Raw genomic sequence first — 12,839 nt, 5'->3', positions numbered from 1 at the left:
TGCACCCGCGTGCGCCAGCGTCTAAACACCGGTGGGCCACTAACATGTGGACCACATTGGCCAGACCTTAGTTTAGGCCCTACTTCCCCCATGTTCAACTATCGGTGGGCCCCCCTTGCTATGTAAGTGTGTGTTAGCTTATTTTAAACTTAATTAACACTTTGCTCACTGACATGTGGGCCTGCCCCTGCTAACTATCCATTAATTGAAAATGTGAGTCTATTACATGCGGGTCCCATTGCTCAGTAATTTAAATTAGTTAAAACATCTTATTAAATAGAGACACTAAGCTCGGGCTGCGACTCGTCATGTTTGACTAGTCAACAGTCAAATTGTTGACTGTTGACTGGGCTGTTGACTCGACCGTGGCCCACGAGTTAGCATTTGCTCACTAGCTAGTTGACCGAGTCAAGTGCCCCCCCATGTCAGCCGCTAGTGCACCGCTGAGTGCACTGGACCTGGTGCACCTAGCCTTTTCTATTTACTTTCGAACTAATAATAATTCCAAAATTTATGAATATTATTACATATTTGGAAATTCATATAAAATAAATGGTAAGTGAGATGAAAATAATTTATATATGAAAGTTGCTCAGAAAAAACCCACGAATCCAAATAGGTTGTCCGTTCATGTGTCACATGCTCCTAGCATGATGAACACAAACATTTTGGCGTTAGGATCACGTGTCTAGTAGTAGCCAAAGACATGTGAAATATCGTCAGATATTTTCCCGCTCCGTCCATGACGTGTTGTACTGCGTTAACTCATCCCTATCATTCATCGTGATGCATCTGCTTGCTTATTGCCATGTCTTGCATCGTGATGCATCTGCGTTAACTCATCCCTATCCTTATTGCCATGTCTTGCATCGTGATGCATCTGCTTGCTTTTATTTATTGTTTCTTCCCCCTCTTCCCTCCGGTAGACGCCGAAGCTGACATTACTGTCGGGTACGACTATGCGATTGGTGACCAACCTTTTACAGCAAAGCAACAAGGCAAGCAAACCCCCTTGATCATTCGGATATCACCCATTCTTTCTCCCTCATGCTTGCATTAGATTTTGCTACTCTTGTAGATAACTCCTATTTTGATGCATAACCTATTTTGTTAAAACTGCTATTGTAACCTACTGCATATTAAATGGTTAATATAGGTTGATTAGTGATCCCTAGTGACCTCACTTAGCCCAGTTTCCCATGCTTCATCATTGAAGACTCGACGACTAGAAGACTCTAAGACTCGATCAACTGATCGACAAGCCATGGACCATCACATCACCTCACCCCCCTAGTTGTATGACTCTGTAGATATACTATCGAGTACCAAGGGTGATACCTCGTAAGGTACTCATGATGTTAACTCTATAGTGTAGTTAACCAGACGTGATTTACGTAGGGCGATACCTTCTTCACCACATCCGATAACGACTCTGTCATCCAATCCCTCAAGCGTGAACCATCGAGGGTGATTCCTCCCTGGTCAGCTTGACGGTTACACATATTGGAATCTCTCGAGGTGATACCTCGGATTCCTCTGATGTTATTAACACATGGTTACTTTCACTTTACTACTGGAACATGATGAGATGTGTGGTGCGGGTGGATACCCGCTTGAATGTGACGAGGCTTGGACGGGCATTCTTGGACCTTACCACACATCCTCGAGTCAGGGCGACGGGACCACATATCATGGATTGTTGATCATCACCAAAGTTAAAAAAACATTAATGGGTTGGGTATTTGATCTGAGTTGGTCGTATGATATTTTACACACTAACCTTCATGGGGGAGAAGTTATGGGTACTCGGCGTTGTTGTATCAGCTGAAGCTCTTCAGACATTAGTGTTGGAGCGATGCATGCCCGAGTGGTCCGCGTAAGCATTGATCTTGTATAAGAGGTGCCCGGACTGATTTCGGACGCCCATGCTACGGGCATGAGTGCAAATGGTGATGGGTTGGAAATATGCCCTAGAGGCAATAATAAATTAGTAGTTATTATATTTCCTGTTTCAAGCTAATCATTTATTATTCATGCTACAATTGTATTGAATGGAAACGCAAATACATGTGTGGATATATAGTCAAAAGAATGTCCCTAGTGAGCCTCTAGTTGACTAGCTCGTTGATCAAAGATGGTTAAGGTTTCCTAGGCATAGACAAGTGTTGTCACTTGATAACGGTATCACATCATTAGGAGAATGATGTGATGGACAAGACCCAAACTATAAACGTAGCATGTGATCGTGTCATTTTATTGCTTTTGTTTTTTTCATGTCAAGTATACATTCCTATGACCATGAGATCATGTAACTCACTGACACCGGAGGAATGCCTTATGTGTATCAAACGTTGCAAGGTAACTGGGGGACTATAAAGGTGCTCTACAGGTATCTCCGAAGGTGTCTGTTGAGTTAGCATGGATCAAGACCAGGATTTGTCACTCCGTATGACGAAGAGGTATCTCGGGGCCCACTCGGTAATACAACATCACAAACAAGCCTTGCAAGCAATGTGACTAAAGAGTTAGCCACGGGATCTTGTATTATGTAACGAGTAAAGAGACTTGTCGGTAACGAGATTGAAATAGGTATGGAGATACCGACGATCGAATCTCGGGTAAGTGACATACCGAAGGACAAAGGGAATGTTATACGTGATTAACTGAATTCTTGACATAGAGGTTCAACCGATAAGATCTTCGTAGAATATGTAGGATCCATTATGGGCATCCAGGTCCCACTATTGGATATTTATCAGAGGGTGTCTCGGTCATGTCTACATAGTTCTCGAACCCGCAGGGTGTGCACACTTAAGGTTCTGTGACGTTTCACTATAGTTGAATAATTGATGTTGGTAACTGAAGGTTGTTCCGAGTACCGGATGAGATCTCGGATGTCACTAGGGTTTCCAGAATGGTTCGGAGACAAAGGTTGATATATAGGAACTATCCATTTGGCTTCCGGAAGGTTTTCGGGCATTATCGATAAAGTACCGGGAGTAACGAATGGGTTCTCGAGTTCTACCGCGAGCGGACACCCAGCCCGGAGAGAATTAACGAAGCCCAAGGATGACGCACTAGCCCTTAGTGGGCTGGTGGCCAGCCCAAAGATGCCTATTTGGCCAAAGGGAGACAGGAAAGGAGGGTGGGACCAAAACCGAATTGGGGAAGGAAGACTCATCCTTCCAAGTTGTGTTGGAGGAGGACTCCTCCCTCTCCTCTTGGTTCGGCCGAACCGTAGGGCGTTGCCCTTGGGAGCCACCCACTCCCTCCCTCCTATATATAGTGGAGGTGGGAGAGACTTTTCGCACCTCAAGCCAATGCGCAACCCTCTCTCCCTCCACTACTTCGTGACAGCCCATAGTTAGTTCGGTACGGTACGACGAGCCCTGCTGGAGTAGCTCCACCACCATCGCCGCCACGCCGTTGTGCTGCCGGAGAATTCAGCTACCCCTTCGTCTCTCTTGATGGATCAAGAAGGCGGAGACCTTCATCGAGATGCATGTGTGCTGAATGCGGAGGTGTCGTCCGTTTGGCGCTAGATCGGGACGAAGTTCGTGGGACGCTTGCGATTCAGATCGCAAAGATGTTCGACTACATCAACCGCGTTTCTTAACGCTTCCCGCTTAGCGATCTACAAGGGTATGTGGATCCAATCTCCCCTCTCGTAGATGATCATCACCATGAATATGTCTTCCGTGTGCGTAGGAATGTTTTTGTTTCCTATGCAACGTTCCCCAACAGTGGCATCATGAGCTAGGTTCATGAGTAGATGATATCTCGAGTAGAACACAAAAGAGTTTGTGGGTGTTGATGTTCAATTTGCCGCTCTCCTTAGTCTTTTCTTGATCCGGCGGTATTGTTGGATTGAAGTAACCCGGACCAACATTACTCGTATGCTTACGAGAGACCGGTTTCATCGACTAACATGCAACTTGTTGCATAAAGATGACTGGCGGGTGTATGTTTCTTCAACTTTAGTTGAATCAGATTTGACCGAGGCGGTCCTTGGAGAAGGTTAATAGCAATTTGCATATGAACATTGTGGCTTTGCGTAAGTAAGATGCGATCGCACTAGATACCCATAGCAGCCACGTAAAATTTACAACAACAAATTAAAGGACGTCTAACTTGTTTTTGCAGGGTATGCATGTGATGTGATATGGCCAAAGACATGATATGATATATTGGATGTATGAGATGATCATGTTGTAATAGTTAAATATCAACTTGCACGTCGATGCTACGGGACCCGACAAGAGCCAAAGGGTTGTCTTTATTATTTTGCACTTGGTGATGCTTTGATTTATCGCTAGTAGTAGGTTTAGTAGTAACAATATAGTTAGCCTGACAAGCCGACAACCTCGATGGCAGCACAATGATGGAGATCATGGTGTGGCGTTGGTAATGATGGAGATCATGCCAGTGCTTTGGTGATGGAGATCAAGAAGCACAAGTTCAGGGCCATATCATGTCAATTATGATATGCATGTGATGTTAATCCTTTTATGCACCTTATTTTGCTTAGGTCGGCGGTTGCATTATAAGGTGATCCCTCACTAAAATGTCAAGACAAAATTTTGTTCTCCCCGACTGTGCACCATTGCGTCAGTTCATCATTTCGAGACACCATGTGCTGATCGGGTGTGTTAGACTCTACGTTCACACACAACGGGTGCAAAACAGTTGCACACACGGAACACTCGGGTTAAACTTTACGAGCCTAGCATGTACAGACATGGCCTCGGAACACGGGAGACCGAAAGGTCGAGCATGAGTCATATAGTGGATATGATCAACATGGAGATGTTCACCATTGAAGCTAAACTCAACTCACGTGATGATCAAACTTGAGTTAGTTAATTTGGATCATGTGACACTCGAATGACTAGAGGGATGTCAATTTGAGTGGGTGTTTATTAGTAATATGATTAGCTAAACTCAATTATCTTGAACATATTCTAAGTAATCTTTGCAAAATTTTATCTTGTAGAACAATGACTTGCGCAGTAGCAACCTTGAATTTTAATGTGTTCCAAGAGAAAGCTAAGCTGAAAGATGATGGAAGCAACTTTGTTGACTGGGCCTGTTAACTGAGGCTTATCCTCACGGCTCCCAAAAGCAATATGTTCTTGATGCACCGCACGAAACAGCGTTGCTAGAAGTTATGAACGTCTACAGACGCGCAAGGATGATTACTCATTAGTTCAATGTGCAGTTTTGTATGGCTTAGAATCGGGACTTCAAAGACGTTTTGAACGTCATGGACCATATGGGATGTTCGAGGAGTTGAAGTTTATCTTTGAGAAGAATGCCCGGATCGAGAGGTATGATACCTCCGATAAGTTCTATGCTTGCAAAATGGAGGAGAACGGGTCTATCAGTGAACATGTGCTCAGAATGTCTGGGTACTCTAACCGTCTGGCTGAGCTGGGAATTGCTATCCCACCAGAGGCTATCAGTAACAGAGTTCTTCAATCACTTCCACCTAGCTACAAAGGCTTCGTGTTGAATTATAACATGCAAGGGATGAATAAGTCACTCGCCGAGCTGTTTGCAATGCTAAAAGTCGCATATTCAGAAATCCAGAAAGAACATGAAGTGTTGATGGTCAATAAGACCACTAGTTTCAAGAAAAATGGCAAGGGAAAGAAGGTAACACCAAGAAGAGTGGCAAAGCTGTTGGCCCTTTGAAAAAAACCCAAGTCTGGACCCAAGCCGGAGACTAAGTGTTATCATTGCAAAGGGACTGGTGAGTGGAACTGGAACTGCCCCAAGTATGTGGCAGATAAGAAGACGGCCAACGCCAAACAAGGTATATTTCATATACATGTTGTTGATGTGTACCTCACGAGCTCTCGTAGTAGTGCCTGGGTATTTGATACCGGTTCTGTTGCTCACATTTGCAACTCGAAACAAGAACTACGGAATAAACGAAGGCTGGCGAAGGATGAAATGACGATGTGCGTGGGAAATGGTTCCAAGGTTGATGTGATCTCCGTCGGCACGCTCTCACTTCAATTACCGTCAGGATTAGTGGTGAACTTAAATAATTGTTATTTCGTGCCTGCGTTGAGCATGAGCATTATGTCTGGATCTTCTTTATTGCGAGACGGTAACTCATTTAAGTCAGAGAATAATGGTTGTTCTATTTATATGAGTAATGTCTTTTATGGTCATGCACCCAATGTGAGGAGTTTGTTCATGTTGAATCTCGATAGTGATGACACTCATATCCATAACACTGAGACCAAAAGATATAGAGTTAATAATGATAGCACCACTTTCTTGTGGCACTACCGCTTAGGTCATATTGGTATAAAACGCATGAAAAAACTCCATGCTGATGGAATTTTGGAGTCACTTGATTTAGAATCACTTAACACATGTGAACCATGCCTCATGGGCAAGATGACTAAGACTCCGATCTCCGAAACAATGGAGTGTGCAAGTTACTTGTTGGAGATCATACATACTGATGTGTGCGGTCCGATGAGCATAGAGGCGCGCGGTGGATATCATTATTTTCTCACCTTCACTTATGATTTGAGTAGATGTGGTTATATTTACTTGATGAAGCACAAGTCTGGAACGTTTGAAACGTTCAAGCAATTTCAGAGTGAAGTTGAAAATCAACGTAACAAGAAGATCAAATTCCTATGATCTGATCGAGGAGGTGAGTATCTGAGTTACGAGTTTTGTGCTCACTTAAGACAATGTGGAATTGTTTCACAGTTGACACCGCCTAGAACACCACAACATAATGGTACTCCGAACGTTGTAATCGTACTTTATTAGATATGGTGCATTTTATGATGTCTCTTACTAATTTGCCATTATCGTTTTGGGGCTATGCATTGGAGACAGCTGCATTCACTTTAAATAGGGCACCATCGAAATCCATTGAAACGACACCATATGAACTGTGGTATGGCAAGAAGCCAAAGTTGTCGTTTCTTAAAGTTTGGGGATGTGATGCTTATGTCAAAAAGCTTCAGCCTGAAAAGCTGGAACCCAAAGCGGAAAAGTGTGTCTTCATAGGTTACCCAAATGAGACAGTTGGGTACACCTTCTATCTCAAATCCGAGGGCAAAGTGTTTGTCGCTAAGAATGGATCTTTTCTTGAGAAAGAGTTTCTCTCGAAAGAATTGAGTGGGAGTAAGATAGAACTTGATGAGGTTGTAGAACCTTTGATTCAACTAGATGGTGGCACAGGACAGAAAGAAGTTTCTGTCGAAGCTACACCAGTTGAAGAGGAAGCTAATGATGATGATCATGAAACTTTAGATCAAGTTGGAATCAACGCTTTCATGAGGTGATCACGGCGTTTGGGTTTATACAAGTTTTTGGAGAAGCTTGTATTAACAAGACAGTGAGTGGGAGCTCTATAGCGTTTCTAATATTATATGTGGATAACATATTGCTAATTGGAAACAATATAGAACTTTTGGGAAGTGTAAAGGATTACTTGAATCAAAGTTTTTCAATGAAGGACCTGGGAGAAGCTGCTTACATATTAGGCATTAAGATGTATAGAGATATATCAAGGCGCTTGATAGGACTTTCACAAAGCACATACCTTGATAATATTTTGAAGAAGTTCAAAATGGAACAATCGAAGAAAGGGTTCTTGCGTGTGTTGCAAGGTATAAAGGTGAGTAAGACTCAATGCCTAGTGACTGGAGAAGATAGAGAAACGATGAGTGTCATCCCCTATGCTTCAGCTATAGGGTCTATCATGTATGCAATGCTCTGCACAAGACCTGATGTGAGCCTTGCCATAAGTATGGCGGGAATGTTTCAAAGTAATCCATGAATGGGGCACTGGACAGCGGTCAAGAATATTCTGAAGTACCTGAAAAGGACGAAGGAAATGTTTCTCGTTTATGGAGGTGACGAAGACCTCGTCGTAAAGGGTTACGTCGATGCAAGCTTAGACACTGATCCAGATGACTCTAAGTCACATACCAGATACATATTTATTCTCAATGGGGGTGCAGTAAGCTGATACAGTTCCAAGCAGAGCGTTGTAGCTGATTCAACATGCGAAGAGGAGTACATAGCTGCCTTAGAGGCGGCTAAAGAGGGTGTCTGGATGAAGTAGTTCATGACAGATCTTGGAGTTGTGCCAAGTGCACTGGATCCAATAAATCTGTTCTGTGACAACATTTGTGCCGTTGCTCTAGCCAAGGAACCAAGGTTTCATGAGAGGACCAGACACATAAAGCAATGCTTCAATGCCATCAGCGATTACATGAAGGAGGAGGACATAAATATTTGCAAAGTGCACACAGATATGAATGTTGCAGATCCTCTCACTAAGCCTCTTCCATGACAAAAACATGATCAACCCCAGAACTGTATGGGTGTTAGATCCATTACATTGTGAATGACATAGAGATGTGAGGCTAGATTATTCACTCTAGTGCAAGTGGGATACTATTGGAAATATGCCCTAGTGGCAATAATAAAATACTTATTATTATATTTCCTTTTTCAAGATAATCATTTATTATCCATGCTAGAATTGTATTGAATGGAAACACAAATACATGTGTGGATATATAGACAAAACAATGTCCCTAGTGAGCCTCTAGTTGACTATCTCGTCGATCAAAGATGGTTAAGGTTTCCTAGCCATAGACAAGTGTTGTCACTTGATAACGGGATCACATCTTTAGGAGAATGATGTGATGGACAAGATCCAACTATAAACGTAGCATGTGATCATGTTATTTTATTGCTATTGTTTTCTGCATGTCAAGTATACATTCCTATGACCATGAGATCATGTAACTCATTGACACCGGAGGAATGCCTTGTGTGTATTAAACGTCGCAACATAACTGGGTATCTCAGAAGGTGTCCGTTGAGTTAGCATGGATCAAGACCGGGATTTGTCACTTCGTATGACGGAGAGGTATCTCGGGGCCCACTCGGTAATACAACATCACAAACAAGCCTTGCAAGCAATGTGACTAAAGAGTTAGCTACGTGATCTAGTATTACAGAGCGAGTAAAGAGACTTGCGGGTAACGAGATTGAAATAGGTATGGAGATACTGAGGATCGAATCTCGGGCAAGTGACATACTGAAGGACAAAGGGAATGTTATACGAGATTAACTGATTCCTTGACATAGAGGTTCAACCGATAAGATCTTCGTAGAATATGTAGGATCCAATATGGGCATCCAGGTCCCGCTATTGGATATTCACCGGAAAGTGTCTCGGTCATGTGTACATAGTTCTCAAACCTGCATGGTTTGCACACTTAAGGTTCGGTGACGTTTCAGAATAGTTGAATTATTGATGTTGGTAACCGAAGGTTATTCGGAGTCCTGAAATTATCGGTAACAGATAGTTTTGTGATAAGGTAATTTGTAACGAGTAACAAGTAAAAATTGTAACTAAGGTGCAGCAAGGTGGCCCAATCCTATTTGTAGCAAAGGACAAGCCTGGAAAAACTCTTATATAAAGAAAAGCGCCCCCGAGGACACATGGGAATTTATGTGAAGCTAGTTTTCATCATGCTCATATGATTCACGTTAGTTACTTTGATAATTTGATATGTGGGTGGACCGGCGTTTGGGTGCTGCCCTTACTTGGACAAACCTCCCACTTATGATTAACCTCTCTCGCAAGCATACGCAACTACGAAATAGGAATTAATATAAAACTAACCATGTCATTAAACATATGGATATAAATCAACCCCTTACGAAGCAACACAAAAACTAGGGTTTAAGCTTCTGTCACTCTAGCAACCCATCATGTACTTATTACTTCCCAATGCCTTCCTATAGGCCGAAATAATGGTGATGTGTTATGTAGTTGACGTTCACATGACACCACTAGAGGATAGACAACATATAACTTATCAAAATATCGAACGAATACCAAATTCACATGATTACTTATAACAAGACTTATCCCATGTCCTCAGGAACAAATGTAACTACTCACAAAGCATATTCATATTCATGATTAGAGGAGTATTGACAATCATTAAGGATCTAAACATATGATCTTCCACCAAATAAACCAACTAGCATCAACTACAAAGATTAATCAACACTACTAGTAACCCACATGTACCAATCTGAGGTTTTGAGACAAAGATCGGATACAAGAGATGAACTAGGTTTGGAGAGGATATGGTGTTGATGAATATGTTGATGGAGATGGAGTCCCTCTCGATGAGAGGATCGTTGGTGATGACGATGGCTTCGATTCCCCCCCCCCGGGAGGGAAGTTTCCCCGGAGGAATCGCTCGGCCGGAGCTCTAGACTAGTTCTTTCAAATTTCCGCCTCGAGACGGCGGCTTCGCGTCCCGAAAGGTCTGATTTGATTTTTGCAGGTCAAAACCCTCCATATAGGAGAATACGGACACCGGAAGCCTGCCAGGGGGCCCACAAGCCTGTAGGGCACGACTAGGGGGTAGGCGGCGCCCCTGGCTTGTGGCCACCTGGTAGGTCCCCTCCGGTACTTCTTTTGTCCATTATTTTTTATACTCCCTCCGTTCCTTGAAATAAGGTGTATAGATTTTTGAGAAAAAATCCAAAATATAAGGTGTATTACATTGCACCACTCATTTGGATATTTGTTTTAGGTGATTTTATTACATTTCCTTACATCAAGGATGCTCCTGTATTTTTTCATTGCAATGAGTCACATGTAATCTCTTCCGAAACCTGTGAAATTTTCCTTCCACGTGCATTCTTTAATTTCCGTGCCAAAAACTATACACCCTATATTTAGGAACGGAGGGAGTATATTCCAAAACAATTCTCCGTAAATTTTCAGGACTTTTAGAGTTGTGCAGAATAGGTCTCTCAGATTTGTTCCTCTTCGAGTCTAGAATTCCACCTGCCGACATTCTCCCTCTTCATGTAAATCTTGTAAAATAAGAGAGAAAAGGCATAAGTATTGTACCATAATGTGTAATAGAATCCCATAATGCAATAAATAATGATATAAAAGCATGATGCAAAATGGACGTATCAACTGCCCCAAGCTTAGACCTCGCTTGTCCTGAAGCGAAAGCCGAGATCAATAAATATGCCCACATGTTTAGAGATAGAGGTGTTGATAAAATAAAATACGTACATGATGGCATCATGGTTATCTTTAGAACAACAATACATATTGACATAGACTATCTTATACTGAAGTAACAATTCATTCAGAAGGTAAAGTATGAATCAAGAACTCTATTGAGAACTAACAAACTATGATTTCAGTCATTGACGCAATTCCAATTTATCGCAACATAGGAAAAAGTCAATATAAGAGCTTGTAAAGCAAATCCACATACTCAATCTTCTTATAGTCTTTCATAATTGCTAACACTCACGCGGTACCTATGAGGTTAAAGCTTCAATCGGACACACAGAAAGATAGGGGATTATAGTTTTGTGTCCCAACTATTTACCTCAAGGGTAATGTCAACAATAATAACTCATGATTACCCACATCCGAGTGGATATATTTGTCTAGATCATTCCCTAACACATGACGCTTGCCAAAAGATAAAGGCGAAATAAAGGAAATGGTGAATATCACCATGACTCTTGCATAAAGGTAAGTACTAGAAAGTAAAAGTAACATACATGCCCTTCATAGAGGGAAGCAGAGGTTGTCATGCGCTTTTATAGTTGGATGCACAATCTCTTAATGTAAAAGAAAGACACTTTATATTACCCCTTGTGATAAAGAACTTCATTATGCAGTCCATCACTTTTATTTCTTCTATTTCACAAGTTCGTATAAAGTTTGTTTTCCTCACACTAATAAACCACACATATTTAAGGAGCAATTTTTTATTGCTTGCACCGATGACAACTTACTTGAAGGATCTTACTCAATCCATAGGTATGTATGGTGGACTCTCAAGGAAAAACTGGATTAAAGGTTTTTGGATGCACAAGTAGTATCTCTACTTGGTGCAGGAGTTTCTTTTGGCTAATATGAGGTGGAAGCATGTTGGAAATATGCCCTAGAGGCAATGATAAATAGTTATTATTATATTTCCTATTACAAGATAACCGTTTACTATCCATGCTATAATTGTATTGAATGAAAACATAGATACATGTGTGGATACATAGACAAAACAATGTCCCTAGCAAGCCTCTAGTTGGCTAGCCAGTTGATAAACGATCGTCAAGATTTTATGACTATGTGCAAGTGTTGTCACTTGATAACTGGATCACATCATTAGGAGAATCATGTGACGGACTAGACCCAAACTATGAACGTAGCATATTGATCGTGTCATTTTATTGCTATTGTTTTCTACATGTCAAGTATTTATTCCTATGACCATGAGATCATATAACTCACTGGCACCGGAGGAATACCTTGTGTGTATCAAACGTCGCAACATAACTGGGTGACTATAAAGGTGCTCTACAGGTATCTCCGAAGGTGTCCGTTGAGTTAGTATGGATCAATACTGGGATTTGTCACTCCGTGTGACGGAGAGGTATCTCGGGGCCCACTCGGTAATAGAACATCACACATAAGCCTTGGAAGCAATGTGACTAAGTGTAAGTCACATGATCTTGTATTACGGAACGAGTAAAGGGACTTGCCGGTAACGAGATTGAAATAGGTATGCGGATACCGACGATCGATTCTCGGGCAAGTAACATACCAAAGGACAATGGGAATGACATACGGGATTATATGAATCCCTGGCACTGAGGTTCAACCGATAAGATCTTCGGAGAATATGTAGGATCCAATATGGGCATCCAGGTCCCGGTATTGGATATTGACCGAGGAGTGTCCGGGTCATGTCTACATAGTTCTCGAACCCGTAGGGTCTGCACACTTA

Source organism: Hordeum vulgare, chromosome 5H (assembly GCF_904849725.1).
Source record: "Hordeum vulgare subsp. vulgare chromosome 5H, MorexV3_pseudomolecules_assembly, whole genome shotgun sequence".
NCBI classification, from domain to species: Eukaryota; Viridiplantae; Streptophyta; class Magnoliopsida; order Poales; family Poaceae; genus Hordeum; species Hordeum vulgare.
Note: the sequence above shows the minus strand (reverse complement) of the source record.